The sequence below is a fragment of the Lactuca virosa genome, chromosome 9 (genome assembly GCF_052849685.1).
Source record: "Lactuca virosa cultivar CGN04683 chromosome 9, Lactuca_virosa_CGN04683_v6, whole genome shotgun sequence".
NCBI lineage: Eukaryota > Viridiplantae > Streptophyta > Magnoliopsida > Asterales > Asteraceae > Lactuca > Lactuca virosa.
Window position 1 is genome coordinate 129,444,314 of NC_136434.1, and position 17,423 is coordinate 129,461,736.

At 43.2% G+C, this 17,423-nt stretch overlaps 1 non-coding gene across 1 annotated transcript; it reads left to right on the top strand.

The window, feature by feature from the left end:
- The first annotated feature begins 16,726 nt into the window (after positions 1-16,726).
- On the top strand, positions 16,727-16,833 carry LOC145141592 (small nucleolar RNA R71). Its single transcript, XR_013722786.1, has one exon. It is a non-coding gene; the product is annotated as a small nucleolar RNA R71 (small nucleolar RNA).
- The last annotated feature ends 590 nt before the right edge of the window (positions 16,834-17,423 follow it).

The window sequence follows — 17,423 nt, forward strand, 5'->3', positions numbered from 1 at the left end:
CCGGTTTTGGCAATCGGGAAAGGTAGAGGGAAGAAGAGGAAGAGCTCTTCGAAGGGTACCAAGGCTAGGACCCTTGATGGCGGCTCTTCTTCAAGTGGAACCAAGAAAGGTTTTGTCACTCCTTCTTCTGACCCTAAAGAGGCTGAATGCTTCTATTGCCATGAAAAGTCACATTGGAAGCGGAACTGCCCAAAGTACCAGCAAGATGTGAAGGATGGGAAAGTTAAACCCAACCATGCAGGTATTTACACTATCTTATCTAATAACTCCCCCATTCTAACTCTTGGGTCCTTGATATCGGTTGTGGTATTCATATCTGTTCTGATTTGCAGGGACTAAGAAGAAGTGAGAATGTGGAGCATGGAAGAATAAACTTAATCATGGGGAATAGGAAAGCTTTACCTGTCACCAAGATTGGAGTTTATACTTTATCGCTAAGTAGTGGGTTTAGTTTAGATTTGAATAAATGTTGTTATTCGCCAGAAATGGCAAGAAATATTATTTCCTTTCATGCATTGTATAAACAAGGTTTCACCTTTTCATTTGATAATGAAGTTGGTTCGATTAATGCTTTCTTTAATAATGTTCTTTATTTTAAAGCATTACCTTGTGATGGTGTGTATGAAACTGTATCTGTGGTTGATAACTTAGGAAATAATGTATTGTGTATTGATTCTGTTAATGATAATAACTTGGATAAAGCATCATTATGGCATTGTCGTCTTGGACATAGAAGCAAGAAACGCATAGGCCAACTCCAAAAGGATGGAGTATTGGAGTCATTTGACCTAAAGTTAGATGATAGTTGCGAATCATGCTTACTTGGAAAAATAACAAAGTCACCCTTCACAGGTTCTTGTGAAAGGGGTGAAGGTTTGTTGGATCTTATACACACGGATGTGTGTGGGCCCTTCAAACATGCCACAAGGGATGCTAATCGTTATTATTTGAGTTTTACTGATGATTACAGTAGATATGGATATGTCTACTTAATCAAGCATAAGTCAGAGACTTTTGAGAGGTTTAAAGAGTTTAAACACGAAGTCGAGAATCAATTGGGCAGGAAGATTAAGATGCTTCGATCCGATCGAGGTGGTGAGTATCTTAGTTCAGAGTTCCTCGACTATCTTAGGGAATGTGGGATTGTCTCACAATTGACACCTCCCAGGACACCGCAGTTGAATGGTGTAGCTGAGAGGCGTAATCGAACCTTGTTGGATATGGTTCGTTCCATGATGAGTCGAGATTCGCTACAAATCTCATTTTGGGGGTATGCCTTAGAGACTGCCGCCCATATCCTTAATCTAGTTCCCATAAAGAAAGTTGCCAAAACTCCTCATGAGATGTGGACTGGTAAAGTACCCAAACTAGACCACATTAAGATTTGGGGTTGCGAGGCTTTCGTGATACGCGAGACTCATGATAAGCTCGAACCTCGAAGTGAGAGGTGTATTTTCATCGGCTACCCACAGAAATCCTTTGGTTACCTCTTCTACAGACCTAGTGAGAATGTGGTCTTTGTAGCTAGGAGGGCTTTCTTTCGAGAGAGAGAGTTCATAAGCCAAGGAGACAGTGGGAGGCAAGTTGACCTTGAAGAAATTCAAGAGTCAAGTGGTGAAGGAACTTCAAACCCTAGCACTTAACTTGAGGAGGAAACTTCTGTTGAGCCAATTGACAAGTCTGTACCTCTGAGGCATTCCACAAGGGTTAGGAATGCACCTGAGCATTACTATGGATTCCATATTACTGCGGAAGGTGATACACTTATCAGTGATGAGACACTGATAGGTCTGGATGAACCTAACAGTTACGCGGAAACCATGGCAGGCCCTGAGTCAGCCAAGTGGAAAGAGGCAATGGACAGCGAGATACAGTCCATGTATGACAATCAAGTTTGGAACTTGGTTGAGAATGTACCAGGTCGTAAGACTGTAGGGTGCAAATGGATCTTCAAGAAGAAGACCGACATGGATGGTAATGTACACACTTATAAGGCACGACTGGTTGCAAAGGGTTTCTCACAAACTCCGGGAGTTGATTATGATGAGACCTTTTCTCCAGTGGCCAAGATTAAGTCTATTAGGGTTCTGTTAGCCATAGCCGCATTTCATGACTATGAAATATGGCAAATGGATGTCAAAACCGCTTTCCTTAATGGAAAGTTGGCTGAGGATGTTTACATGAGTCAGCCAGAGGGCTTTGTCAACACAGAGTACCCTAATAGAGTGTGTAAGCTTGAGAAATCCATTTATGGGTTAAAGCAAGCACCTCGCAGATGGAATCTTTGCTTTGATGAGAAAGTCAAGGAATTTGGCTTTTCTAGGAGTGAAGAAGAATCTTGTGTCTATGTCAAGGCTAGTGGGAGTATAGTTAGCTTTTTGGTATTGTATGTGGATGACATACTACTCATAGGAAATGACATCCCAACTCTGCAGGAAGTTAAGTCCTGGCTTGGGAAGTGTTTCTCTATGAAGGACCTAGGAGAAGCTGCCTATATTCTAGGGATAAGGATCTTGAGAGACCGGAGTAAAAGACTAATTGGACTTAGTCAGAGTACTTACTTGGATAAGGTGTTGAAGAGATTCGGCATGCAGGACTCCAAGAAAGGAGAGTTACCCATCCAGAGTAACGCCAGATTGAGTAAGACACAAAGCCCTAGTACTGCGGCTGAGATAGCAGAAATGAGTCGAATACCTTATGCTTCGGCTGTAGGATCGATCATGTATGCTATGACGTGTACTCGACCTGATGTAGCCTTTGCTTTGATCATGGTTAGCAGGTATCAGGGGAACCCTGGCAAGGCACACTGGACTGCGGTAAAGAATATCCTCAAGTACCTACGGAGGACTAAGGACTGGGTCCTTACCCTCGGTGGGAGTGAAGACTTGAGAGTTGTAGGGTATAGTGATGCTAGCTTTCAGACTGATAGGGATAATTTCCGCTCTCAGTCAGGCTGGGTCTTTACCTTAAATGGAGGAGCAATTTCTTGGAAGAGTTCCAAGCAAGAGACAGTGGCTGATTCAACTTGCGAATCAGAGTATATAGCAGCTAGTGAGGCAGCAAAGGAGGCGATATGGCTGAAGAACTTCATTGGAGACCTTGGAGTTGTACCAGCTATTAAAGAGCCAATGGAAATTTTCTGTGATAGTGAAAGTGCAGTTGCCTTAGCCAAGGAACCAAGGGATCACGGGAGATCCAGACACATCGACAGAAAATACCCTTTCATCAGACATCGAATAGAAGAAGGACTCCTCGTGGCAAAGAGGGTATCATCGGATGAGAATCCAGCAGATCCCCTCACGAAAGGACTGACTCGGGTTAAACATCTCCAGCATGCTCGGATCATAGGGCTGAAGGATGATATTAGATTTAGTAGTTAGATAACCTTGAAATTTGTAAAGTGTAATTGACATTAGATGATGAATAAAAGGTGTTTTATTTATGAGTAAAGTGTTGCTATCTCTTGTCGGTCGTTTACTATATTTCTTTTGCATGTTTTGACTTCCAGAATAATTATGTTTGGTATATCATATTATTCGAACCTCCACAGTCGGTCATATGTCGGAAGTAGGTATGAATCAAGACTGTCATCATTGGTTGCAGAGGTCTAAGTTGTTGGACATGGCTACAACACTCATGAGTGCTCATAAGTTCTGAGCATTGGACTCAACCCACGCTCACTGGAATCACTTCATGGAATTTATCTCGAGTGATCGTGAGACGGTAATATCATATAAGTCTTCAAACCTAGAGATATTATTTGTTACTTATGAGTTGGTTATGCATTGATTGTACGTTAACGCATTGGTAACTCGATGTTATAAAACGTGTTTTTGTGTATAATTCAATGAGTGGTAGAACAAACATATGAGTCGAAGTTTATCTGTTCCTTCTTGGATTAGAAGCTGATATCTGGGCCCCTCGATGATTTTGTTTTGACCTATGTACCGGGCCCGGTCAGAACTAAGTTGATGTGTTCAATTAAGTTCGTTGTCAAACAAATCGGAAATCGGGAAACAAACTGCTGGACAATAAGTAAGACATTGTTCCATGTATTTGTCCGGCTGATATCTAGAACAGAGGATTATATGATCACTTATCTTAAATGGCGTATCATCATCTTCTCAGTTCCGAGAGACCTTGAAAGAGCTACGATTGCCGATCGGTTCCTGAAGTATTGCAGTTATAGTTATTAGACTTATCCAAGTGGGAGACTGTTGGATAAGGTGTCTAAGTCCATAACTATTTCTGGTATGTACTTGACCCGACCCGGCATGGTCCATTTGGGTTGCATGGCACCATGCAATTGGATAAACTAAAATGAGAGAAATAACACTTATGGTTTATTAATATATTATAAGTTCTAATATATTAATAATATTATTTAATTAGTTTGATCAAGAATTAATTTAGAATTAATTAAGTGATCAAAAGATAACTAATTAAATATATGGGTAGATTATGTAAATCTTCCATATCTTATATAGTGGGCTAAGAGGCTCCATGGATTATCAAGTTGGGTTCCACCCATAGGATGCTCCATGGATGCTCCATGGGAGTTACAAACCCATGGGTCATGGAAATGAAGAGTCATGACACATTAGGGTTTACATGGTGTAACCCTAGATGTGTCAACACTATATAAGAAACCCATTCTCCACCAAAATAGGCGACACTAAGAAACAAGAGGGCTAGAGCCGATTTGCAAGTGTAAGATTCTCTCAAAGTTTACTCCTTTACATTTGGTGTTGTGTGAAGCATTTGAGGCATCACACTTGGGGTGCTAGGATCACAAGGTTTCAAGGATCATAATCAACAACAAGGTAAGTTATTCTATCTTTCATTCAAGTTAAAAATGTTCCCCATGTATGCTAGATAGGAATATAACATTGGAATTCAACTTTGCATGATTATTAGACAAACATAGATCCAAGGTTATTAGGGTTGCATGTACACTTAGGAAGTGTTAGAATGCTCAAAACCCATCACATATGTCATGGACACCCGGGAGGCGGGTAAGGCGACGGTGGGCGATGTGCCCGTAGTACGAGAGTTCGCGGATGTATTCCCCGCGGAGCTGCCTGGGATACCTCCGGAGCGACAGGTGGAGTTCAGGATCGACCTAGTCCCTGGTGCGGCTCCGATAGCCAAGGCACCGTATCGGTTGGCTCCTCCTGAGATGCAGGAGTTGTCTACACAACTTCTGCAGCTGTTAGACAGAGGTTTCATTCGACCGAGCAGTTCACCCTGGGGAGCCCCGATTCTGTTTGTGAAGAAGAAGGTCGGGTCGCATCGGATGTGTATCGATTATAGGGAGCTGAATAAGGTAACGGTGAAGAACCGCTACCCACTCCCGAGGATTGACGACCTCTTTGACCAGCTTCAGGGAGCATCTTGGTTCTCCAAGATAGATTTGCGTTCAGGGTATCACCAGGTGAGGGTCAGAGAGGAGGATGTGCAGAAGACGGCATTTCGGACACGTTATGGCCACTATGAGTTCGTGGTGATGCCTTTCGGGCTCACCAATGCTCCTGCCGCGTTCATGGACCTCATGAACCGCGTGTGTAGACCGATGTTAGACCGGTCGGTGATAGTATTTATTGATGATATCTTGGTTTACTCCAAGACGCGAGAGCAGCATGAGGAGCATTTGCGAGAGGTTCTAGAGACCTTGAGGAGGGAGAACTTGTATGCCAAGTTCTCCAAGTGTGAGTTCTGGTTGCGCGAGGTGCAGTTTCTTGGGCACCTTGTCAACCAGAACGGGATTTCGGTGGATCCGGCCAAGGTGGAGGCCGTGATGAGATGGGAGGTTCCGAAATCTCCTTCTGAGATTCGGAGTTTCCTGGGATTGGCTGGCTACTATCGGAGATTCATCCAGGATTTCTCCAAGATAGCATTACCCTTGACCAGGTTAACAAGGAAGGTCGTGGTCTTTCGTTGGGGGCCTGAGCAGCAGGCAGCATTCGAGACACTGAGACAGAGATTGTGCGAGGCGCCAATCTTAGCCTTGCCAGAGGGCATGGAGGATTTTGTTGTATACTGCGATGCGTCCACCTCAGGTTTGGGCGCAATATTGATGCAGAGAGGGCATGTCATCGCCTACGCGTCGAGGCAGCTGAAGCCTCACGATGCGAACTACCCGACGCATGATTTGGAGTTGGGGGCCGTTGTGTTTGCCCTCAAGATTTGGCGCCATTACCTCTATGGGGTTCGCTGTACGATTTACACGGACCACAAGAGTTTGAGGTACCTCATGGACCAGCCAAATCTGAATATGAGGCAGCGTCGGTGGCTTGATGTGGCAAAGGATTACGATTGTGAGATCCTCTACCACCCAGGGAAGGCCAATGTCGTGGCTGATGCGCTTAGCCGCAAGGCAGCACCGATCAGGGATATCTGTTTGAGGATGACGGTGGTGACTCCGCTTCTGGAGCGGATCCGGGAGGCTCAGCAGGAGGCTATGAAGGAGGAACATCGGAAGAGTGAGCGGATTGTGGGACAGGTTTCCTCCTTTGATCATGAAAGCAGGGGATTATTGACATTACACCGCAGGGTGTGGGTTCCATACCTCGGAGGCGCGCGCCAGGTTCTGATGGAGGAGGCGCACAAATCCCGATTCTCCATTCATCCAGGGGCAACGAAGATGTATAGGGATCTTCGTCTGGACTATTGGTGGCCCTGCATGAAGCGGGATGTAGCATGGTACGTTGAGCGGTGCCTGACATGCAGGAAGGTCAAGGCCGAACACTAGAGACCGCACGACAAGATGCAGCAGTTAGATATCCCGCTGTGGAAATGGGAAGACATCACGATGGATTTCATCACCAAGCTTCCCAGGACCGCGCGGGGAGTGGATTCGATATGGGTCATCGTCAATCGGTTGACCAAGAGCGCCCACTTTATCCCGATTCAGGAGAGCATCTCGGCCGAGAAATTGGCCGATATCTACATCAGAGAGGTAGTGGCACGGCATGGGGTGCCAGTTTCAGTGATTTCGGATAGGGATGTGCGGTTCACTTCCAGGTTCTGGAAGAAGTTTCATGACGAGCTGGGTACTCGTCTGCATTTTAGTACAACCTTCCACCCGCAGACGGATGGCCAGAGCGAGCAGACCATCCAGACTCTGGAGGACATGCTGCAGGCGTGTGTTTTAGACTTCGGTGGTAGCTGGGATACCTATCTTCCTTTAGCCGAGTTTTCATACAATAACAGCTATCACGCGAGTATTGACTGTCCTCCCTTCGAGATGTTGTACGGGAGGAAGTGCAGGACCCCGATATGTTGGGGCGAGGTTGGACAGAGAGTCATGGGGAGCACCGAAGTAGTGCTCAAGACGACAGAGAAGATTCAGCAGGTCCGGAGCAGGCTTCAGACTGCTCAGAGTCGGCAGAAGAGTTATGCCGATAGGCGCCGATCAGACTTGGAGTTCCAGGTTGGGGATATGGTTCTCCTGAAAGTGTCGCCTTGGAAGGGCGTCATCCGATTCAGGAAGCGGGGCAAGTTGGGTCCCAGGTATATTGGACCGTTTAGGGTTGCAGCCCGAGTGGGCAAGGTGGCATACCGGCTGGATCTGCCAGCCGAACTCAGTCAGATCCACAACACTTTCCACGTCTCCCAGCTGCGGAAGTGCCTGGTGGACGACTCAGCGGTGGTACCTTTGGAGGACATCCAGGTTGATGACAGCCTGAATTATATCAAGCGGCCTGTGGCTATCCTAGACCGGAAGTCGAAGGAACTGAAGAACAAGAGGGTAGAGCTGGTGAAGGTGCAATGGCAGCACCGGAAGGGCTCGGAATGGACTTGGGAGCCCGCGGATGAGATGGTGGAGCATTATCCGGAGCTGTTCCGGGAGGGAGCGGCAGACTTCGAGGACGAAGTCTAAAATAAGTGGGGGAGATTTGTAACACTGGATTCCTGGTATGATTTTATTTAAGTATTTTCTTAAATTTTTGCCATGAACTCGGCGAGTCTGCGTCCCGACTCGCCGAGTAGCAGCGAGGTGGACACGGGATTTAAGCTGGGAACTCGGCGAGTCGACATATGGACTCGGCGAGTCCACCTGTCTGGATGAAACTCTATTTTCAGACATTGCACCCTATTTTACCCATTCTAAAACACCCATTTCGTCCCATTTTCCTCCCAGAGAGCAGTAGAGAACAACCCTAGCTCCTTTAGTGTTCTTGAGTGATTTTGATCTTCCAAAGAAGGTTTTGGAGCTTAGAAGAAGAAGGAGGAAGTTGGAGTGTTCCAGAAGTGAAGGTAGATCCGAAATCTACTCTGGGAGAGGCATCAAATCAGGTAATAAAACCCTCACTTTGCTCATTAGCTCTTAGGTTCCTTTTTGTCCCCAATGGTTGATCTTCAAGCCTTAAAACCCCCAGATTTCGTGTGTATATGTGATAACCAGACCCTAGGAACTGAGACCCATGAGTTGGATCAGTTGCATGTCTCAGATTTGGCCAGATTGGGTGAAGAGTCGAAGGGAACTCAGCGAGTGCCAAAGTGCACTCGGCGAGTTCCATGAAGATGGCCTTAGACTCGACGAGTTGGATGAACAACTCGGCGAGTCCTATGAAGATTGCCTGGTACTCGGCGAGTCGTTCTTCAAACTCGGCGAGTCCCTTGAATATAGCCTTGAACTCGGCGAGTTGTTCTTCAAACTCGGCGAGTCATATGAACTGTCACTAGGATAAGAAGGGTTTAAGTGTAGGAGGTCCAACCCTTCGTAGTCGCACGTGGAATTAGCAATTTAACGTGTAGCTATAGTCCCAGAATCTCCAAATCTCCAAGGTTGATGTTATGATGGAAGATTGGAGCGAATTGTGAGATCTGTTCGTCGGACTCGGCGAGTCCCCCCTTGGACTCGGCGAGTCCTGTCGCGGGTTTGTTAGTTGTCCCCGTTTAGCGAGTCAGGCTGACTCAGTGAGTGGGAACAGGGACCCGATGAGTCAGAGTCGGGCTAGACGTAGAAGGACTCGGCGAGTCGCTATATGGACTCGGCGAGTCCAGTCAATCAGAGAGTTGACTTTGACCAAGAAGTTGACTTTGACCAGTCATTTGACCTAAGGGGTATTTATGAGTACCTAATCCATGATTACAGATTTATAGCCGGAGGGTTACCGGTGCGGCAGCCAGGCGTAGGTTGAGCGGGTTTTCAGCAGCTACCCTCGAGGTGAGTTACCTTCTAGTAAAAGTGGGTCTAAGGCCACAATGCCGGCCCACTAGTAGGAGTCGTATGATAGATGACTGTCTGTGTGATAATCATCTAGGTTTGTTACTACCTGATATGCTTTATGTGCTAGCAGATTATGATGTATGGGTTATGTGATATGTTATTATGTGGTAGTAGTAGTAGGGGGTGAAACAGTCCCCGATCCGGTCGACAGGACCGAAGGGGTAGGCCAGCACCCAGATATGCCAGGCAGTATCCGGTCGACAGGACCGAAGGGGAAGGTCGGGCACCCAGAAATGCCCGGCAGACATGTATGCTATGTGATTGTATGGTATGAGGTTCGTTGGGGGAACTCACTAAGCTTTGTGCTTACGTTTTATAGTTTTGTTTTCAGGTACCTCTTCAGCTAAGGGAAAGGAGTCGGCGCGGTAGCGGCATATCACACACACTCTTGTTTCCGCACTATGGATTTTCTGGGATGTACTCTGAATATTTTACTATGATGTTACCGGTTTTCAGACATGAATTAATATTATGAATGTTTTGTAACGATGTTTTTATGTATTAACCTAATTTAAAAATGAAATTTTTAGCTGGTATTTTTGGGATGTTACATATTATTTAATCTATTTACTACTAAATTAATCTAATTATTAACAAGCTAAAAAGGGTTTTTATCTGATTTTGCAAGATCAGACTAACTTAACTCAAATTTAATCAATAATTAAAAACACTCTTATCTAGTTCGAATCCACTTCGTCCGTATGGCTAGCAATTAATTATGGATTATTAAGTTGGTTGTTATTATATTAGTAATTTAGGTCTAAATTTACCAATAGTTAATTAATTCATGTAAAACTATGTATGGTCACACACAATTAAACACAGAACCAATTATGTTTATGAATATGCTATGTACGATTTATCATGCAAACATAATTATGGTCATAATCTATGTTCTCTAGCACATCAAAGTTAATTACTTCAATTACTAACTAAGATTTTGGTCGATCCTAGCTCTAGCAATTCAATGTTCACTAAATTACTAGGTTATCAAGTTCATGCAGTAAATGGTCACTAAGCTACACATAACATGAGTTTAAGCAACTAAAGCAACAACTTAAGCATGCTAGGTAACAATAGATCAAACACAAGCAATTCACCAACTAAATAAATCCATATAAAGTTATGCTATTCGTAAGTTTGAAGCTTCATCTAGCTAGATAAGAGTAGCTAGATTCAGCTGCTCATAGTAGCAACTAACATATAAACACAACTCAAATAAGAAAACATGTCTATAAGTATCAAACAAGTAAACGAATTATGAACTTTTACTCTTTTTGGTGTTGAAAACCCTTTTCCAGGACCTTGCTTCTGCTGTAAATCGCCTCCTGGAACCTTCTTCCTTCAGCCAAAAGTCTCCCAAATCGTAATGGGCAAAGGTATTTATAATATCTTCCAAATTTACCGTTCACGTCGTGAGAATTTAAGTCCCACGTCGTGAACTCGAGATAATCGTATTCGGCAATGATTCCTTCACCCGGATTCTTATCTTCTAACTCTTTCTACTCACGTCGTGAACCATCAACAGTTCACGTCGTGAGCACGTCTTTTGGGTGTTTTTTTTCGTTCTTCTTTTCTTCAAGTCCCCCAAAGTTCCAAGCATTGTCACTTCTGGTCCCTTTCTTCTAAAATGCTTTATTTTGGCTGCAAATAACATTTTATCCTCATAAGTACCATAATTCTATGCAAATAACCAAAATATTAAATAAAGTGTAGATCAATATTGCCTAAAACTATGTATAAATTTGGCAATACCAAAATACCCCACACTTAGGCTTTGCTTGCCCTCAAGCAAATCTACTTATTTAAACTTAAACCTTCATCACTAGCATTACATAGAACAATCCAATTCCAGCTCAGCCATTATGCCAAGACCTCAACGCATGCATTTGTGTCTAAAATTTTTCCTTAGTAACCCCCCATGCCTTAAATACTCACAATCTTCATAAACACTCGTCCACTTATTTCGAACAATGCTCATTTTATGCAACCCTCCGAATCCCTCCTCAAAAAGCTTTCTAACCTCAAGATATTTTTGTAAAGCTACCCAAGCATACATAAACTAGAGAATTACAACTTTTTAGAAGATACCACAACTTGGAGCTCTTGAATTCTTCCTTTCTTTAATGTTTGATCTTTCACTTCATTGAATTTACTTCTTTCATGATTTTTGGCATCTTCAAATTTTTATTCTTTAGAACTTTGATCTTTGATCTTCATACTTTGATAGCTCCAAAATTCTTCAAGAATTTTAACTTTTTGGTAATTTCTCTCTTTTTTTTACATGTATAACTCACTTTTTTTTATATCACTCAAAAACCTACATGCTTAAGCAAGGGCGCTTAACTTCAACCTTTATTGGTTAAGACATATCTTTCCTGGATACATTTCAGGTTTAGGCTGCTAAACATGTTGCATTCCTCAAACTAAGCAGGGTTATGTTTTTGTTCCATGATTTTACTAAAATAAGGGAGGCCAAAAATGCATTATAACGTATATCAGCTCAACTAAACATTTGAGCTCTTATCGGATCATTCCACTAGTAAGTACAGTTCAAATTATTACTACTAGATCCAATAAAAAATTTAAAATTTACCAAATTATCTAGCAATTTACTTTTTCTACCCCCTACCCCACACTTATGTCATACAATGCCCTCATTGTATGCTTCAAATAATATAAAAATTAAGAGAAGGGAGAAAAAGGAATAGACTCCCCTGGGATAGTGGCGTGAACGAAACTCCAAAAGTGTGGAAAAACGTGCATCTCGAATATGGACCTCTTTAAAATAAGAACTCGGACTTGAACTTGCGAAACCAGCCATCAATCAAAACTTCAATCTTCAAAAAGAATGGTGCAAGCCTCCAAATCATGTAGACAATGTGGGAAAGCATACGCCACATTGTATATTAGAGAAAACAGCCCATCGAATCGTCACAAAAGTGTCATAAGGAATGATAGTAATTCCGTGTAATGAAGAAGAACGGAACGAAATGAATATGGTGGAAATTCACAACTCACGACGTGAACAATTGATGGTTCATGACGTGAAATCGCTGAAGCGCGCATTCTGATTTTCCTTGAAACCTTACTCACGTCGTGAGAAATATTGGGTCACGACGTGAATCCTGGGTAAACCAGAATTAAAACTGCCTTCTTCCTTGTAAATATATATGCTCCACTCAACATCTTAACGAATTAAGACCCTTCTAAATTTAGTGTATTTTGACAACTCTTCTAACTATAACCTCTCTCTCGACTCACCCCATACTTATTTCCATTTGTGGGTTTCGACTTTCAACTTCTAAACTTGAACGACACTTGCTTAAACGAACACGACTCTTGACTCGACGTTACTCCTTCCCCAAGACTCCTTAGCAAACTGAAAGTTAACAACCAAAGAAGAGCAAAGTAACATAATATCTTCAAGTCTTACAATCCAAAAAAAAGTAAAAGCAAAATAAAAACAAACCAAACAAGTCTTAAATAAACAAAATAAAACTAATTGATCAATCATCTTCATCCTCCTCGTTTGCTCCATTAGTGCCCGCCCCGTCGCCTCCATGTCCTCGATACTCCGTCCACCTCGGGCAAATTGGGTAATGATACCCCAAATGAGGCGGCTGCGCCACCCCAAGGTGTTGAACCACGTTCTCCATGGTACCCCCAATCCAGTTGACACTCAAAGATAACTGGTCAAAATAACCAGCCATATCACCCCTAAAAGGTGCTCCTACCATGGGTGCGGGTGGATGCATTGGCTGTCCTCTCTCTCCTCTTCCTCTCATGTTCCTTCTCCTCGGTCGTGGTTGTGGTTGTTGTTCTGGTTGTGTATCAGACTGCTCATCACCCTCATTACACTCATCATCTGAAGGTACTATTCCCCAATGCGACCCAAAGTTTCTGACAACCCACATGGTCTCCAAATATCCCATGCCAAACTCATGCTCATCCACATAAGTCATGGAACAAATAATATCAGGGATAACCAAATGATACGAGCGGGCCAAACGCGTAATAAATTGCCCTCCACAAATGGGGCTCCCTGGGCGAGAACTAGCTGCAGACCCGGCCAGAAAACGTGCCAGAAAATAAGGAATGTTGCAACACACTCCGGGTTGCAAGATACACCATAAGAAAAATATATTTTTCTTTGTTACTTTATCTCCATGCCTCCTATGATTGATGGAGAATGTGATGAAACGGTGGAGTAAGCGGTGGATAGGGGACCGAATACTACTCTCGGGAGACACTCCGGAATTAAAAATCTCGGATGCAATGTTATGCCAGAAAGCATATCCAGTGACACCCTCCGTGTATCCTCTAGCTGCCTCGCTCAAGAACATACCAAATTCGGGAGTCATTGCCTCTCGTCGATCATATAGACCAACCCTCCAAGCGAGTTCAACGAGGCTGCACTCCCGATACTCACCCCCTAACCGGAATACTAAAGCTTGCGGCCAATGTGGGTCTTGGACAGTCTCCTGGAATGTCACTGTTGAGAAAAACTCAACACAGAATTCCTTATACACCCGCTCTTGGATTCGAAATAGGTTGAGCCAACCCGAGCAAGTAAAGGAATACCCATCTCCAATAAATATTTTTGTCAAAAATGGGGACAGCCTTTCCACGAGCCCGACTTCCCTTAACCGCGTCCAATTAATTGTAGGAGCAACTGCAATCTCTCGGTTGTAGAGCCACCCTAATTTGTTGTTCCATCGGGTTAAAATGTCGCGGGACATCATTGTGGGAAAATTGTAAAATGGGTGTAAACCCGCAACTCCAAGAGGTGCCTCCCTTCTAGGACCCATTTTTTTGTGATGAAGATTACGTAAGCAAAAAGATTAAATTAAGTAAAACTATGCCAAAATCGGGTGGGGGACCAGAGAACGATCTTCACTTCGTGAGGTTGGGAAAGTGGTTTGGTCAAACTGATTCTTTATCTTTTAATCTGTGGTCCCGAGTGGTTTACCACTCACGTCGTGAATCCATAATGGTTAACGTCGTGAGTTCTGTCTGGACTCTAAAATTGGGCCAATTAAATAGGAAGTGGGCTAAGGCATATATTGGGTCATTACTGAAAGTGGGCAGGCTTAAAAAAAATATAGTTATCATATAGAATAACCATGCCCATATCTCATCTGAATTCACGTCGTGAACCAGAAATGGTTCACGTCGTGAGTCCTGTCTGATCATGAAATTTATTAATTTCTCCAATTTTAATTTTTGTAAGATATTCAATAAGTGTTACTACTTGATTTTAATGGATCCTTATGCAGATAATAATTCGGATGACATGATCGACTTCCTAAGAACTAAAAATACGCTAAAAACTAAAAAGAAAAAGAAAGAAAATGCAAACCAAACTCGGGTTGCCTCCCGAGAAGCGCTTCTTTTTTAGGAGTCTTGAGCTGGACTCCTTGCCTCCTACGTTGAGTCATCTAAAGAGTCCACCACTAGGATCTTTTGTTCCTTGAAATGCCTCTTGTAAGCTTGAACACGTCTTTTGTACGCCTTTTTCGAATTTTCCTTTTTAGCTTTGACCTCGTCTCCATCGAGCTTGCGTTTGGTTCCTTTAGTCTCTATGTTGTCTTCATACTTACACTCCATAGTATCCTTTTCTTCCTTTACCACTAGACTTGTTATTTTTGATGTAACCTCCTCTTCATCACTCGTCATCTCATCATCTTCCTTGCTCACCCAAGAAGTTGGATTCGTGTAGGCAATGACTTCAACTAAAAATGGAACAGATGCTCTCGGTTTTGTTCTTTTAACTTGTTGAATTGTTTTAATTTCTTCTTCCATGAGCTTCTCTAATTCTTCAAGTTCATTTTTTTCATCAATGTTGAAAATCTCTTCTTGAGCATGATTCCCTTGAAAGCCATCTTCTATCCCAAAAATTTCCTTTTCATCACCAACCCTCAATGTGAGCTTAGACTCCCGAATATCAACAAGAGCTCCAGCAGTGTTTAGAAGCGGCCGACCAAGAATAATCGGTACATTTGGATCTTCTTTCATATCCAATACCACAAAGTCTATTGGAAAAACGAATTTCCCAATTTTTACTAAAATATCTTCCACAATGCCCCGGGGTTGCGTCACTGAACGGTTCGCCATGTGAATAGTCATCTTTGTAGCCTTCAACTTCTGAATATTTAATTTTTGATAAAACGAATAAGGCATCAAATTTATGCTAGCCCCAGAATCGGCTAAAGCATAAATCTTCATATTATTCCCAAACTCACATGGGAGAGTGAGTCGTCCAGGATCCCCCATCTTCTTAGGTACTTCTCCCAACACAGCTTTTGAGCTTTGCTCACTTAGAATCACCTTAGAATTCTCCTTTAATTGTTGACGAGTGTCTAACAAGTCTTGTAGGAACTTAGCATATTCTAGAACTTTTGCAAGTGAACCAATAAAAGGAGTATTGATAGGAATACCCTTCAATTTCTTGATAAACTCCAGATGTTCTCTCTCCAGTGGACTGAGATTAGCTGTAGACGGGAATGGAAAAGGTGGTTTATAAGCTGGAACAGATACGGATTTCTTCTGTTCAGACTGAGCCCACGACGTGAGCATAGCGGGCTCACGACGTGAACTAGGTGTTCCGGCAGATTCTTCAATTTCGAGCTTTAGCTTCTTTGGCTTTGGATCGGGCTGTTGTGGCTCCACTTCTAAGGCTTCTAGGAACTCAGAAATCGCCTCTTCTTCAATATCTATGGCCATTACGTGAGATTGGGTGTTGTTTTCAGGATTTTTCGGGAACATCTTCTCATTAACCAAAACGGTAAGTTGACCAAGTTGTACTTCAAGGTTACTGATGGAGGCTCGCTGATTCTTTATCAATGCTTGCTGATCTATCATCATGGCATGATGATTCTTCATTATATTTCTTTGTTCTTCCATTGCAGCGTCAGTAGCATCATGTCTTTTTTCTAAAGCTTCCATGAATTTCATCAACATGGTCTCTAATTCTGATTTCTTCTCAGCTAGTGGTTGCTCTCTTTGGTAGAAGCCCCGACCAGTTTGCCTAAATTTCTCTTCTTTTGCTTCTTGTATTCTTCGTAAGCCAGCCACTCCTTCTTTGGTTTTCTCCAATCTTCTTCATACTTGTCCCCACTCGAGTAACATACTTGAGCTTTCTTGTTTCCATATTCATCCATATTGCAATCCTTTGTCAAGTGTGGGCCACTACATCTCTCGCAACCAACTCGAATTGCATGAATTGATTGGTCCATTTGAGTCAATCTCCTATCCATAGTGCTAAGCATTGCCATCACAGCAGCCATCTCTTCAGTTTGTGCACCTCCACTGCCTTTCATTCCATCGCGTCCTGGTTTGTGATACTCACGAGAGTGCTTTGAAAATTCTTCAACCAGCTCCTTGGCCTGAATTGGGTTCTTCTTTGTTAGTGGTCCTTGTGAATCAAGGAGTTGTCTAGTCATGACATTCACCCCATCATAAAATATCGACATTTCTTGCTGAAGATTTAGGTCATGTTGAGGACAATTCCTTAACAACCCCTTGTAGCGCTCCCATGCCTCGTATAATGACTCCCCCGGGTTTTGCTCAAAGTTGGCAATCGCCTTCTTGAGTTTAGAGATTTTGGAGGGTGGGCTAAACTGATCTAGAAATCTCCCATGCAATTGGGCCCATGTGGTGATTGTACCAGGTGGGAGTGCCTTTAACCAGTCTTTTGCTGCTCCCTTGAAAGTGACTGGTAGCATCCTTAGCAAAGCTGTCTCCCTTGGGATATTAGGAGTATTAAAATAATCCGCAATATTGTTCACCTCGTCTAAGTGTTTGAAAGCATCCTCGTGATCCTTCCCGTAGAATGGGATATCCTTAAGTGCAGTAAGGATATGTCCCTTCAACTCGAATGTGGCGTTGGCAGGAATCGTAGGATGTACTAAACCCGGCCCCACATCATCTCGAATGCGCTTATTGTAGTCCCCCATGGCCATCTCATCTATATTTGCCATCTCGTTCTCCGGCTCGTCCTCGGGTTCACTCGTATAAAGTCCAAATTCTGTGTCGGATTCGTATTCTGATTCGTGTGGAATAGGAATTTGACCAAGTTCTTCAACTTTGCCCTTATCCTTTGAGGCTGAACTCGATTCCACTGTCTTAGTCTTCTTCCCCGACTTCCTTGAAAAGGCTGATTTTAGTTCTTGCAAGGGTGTCTTCT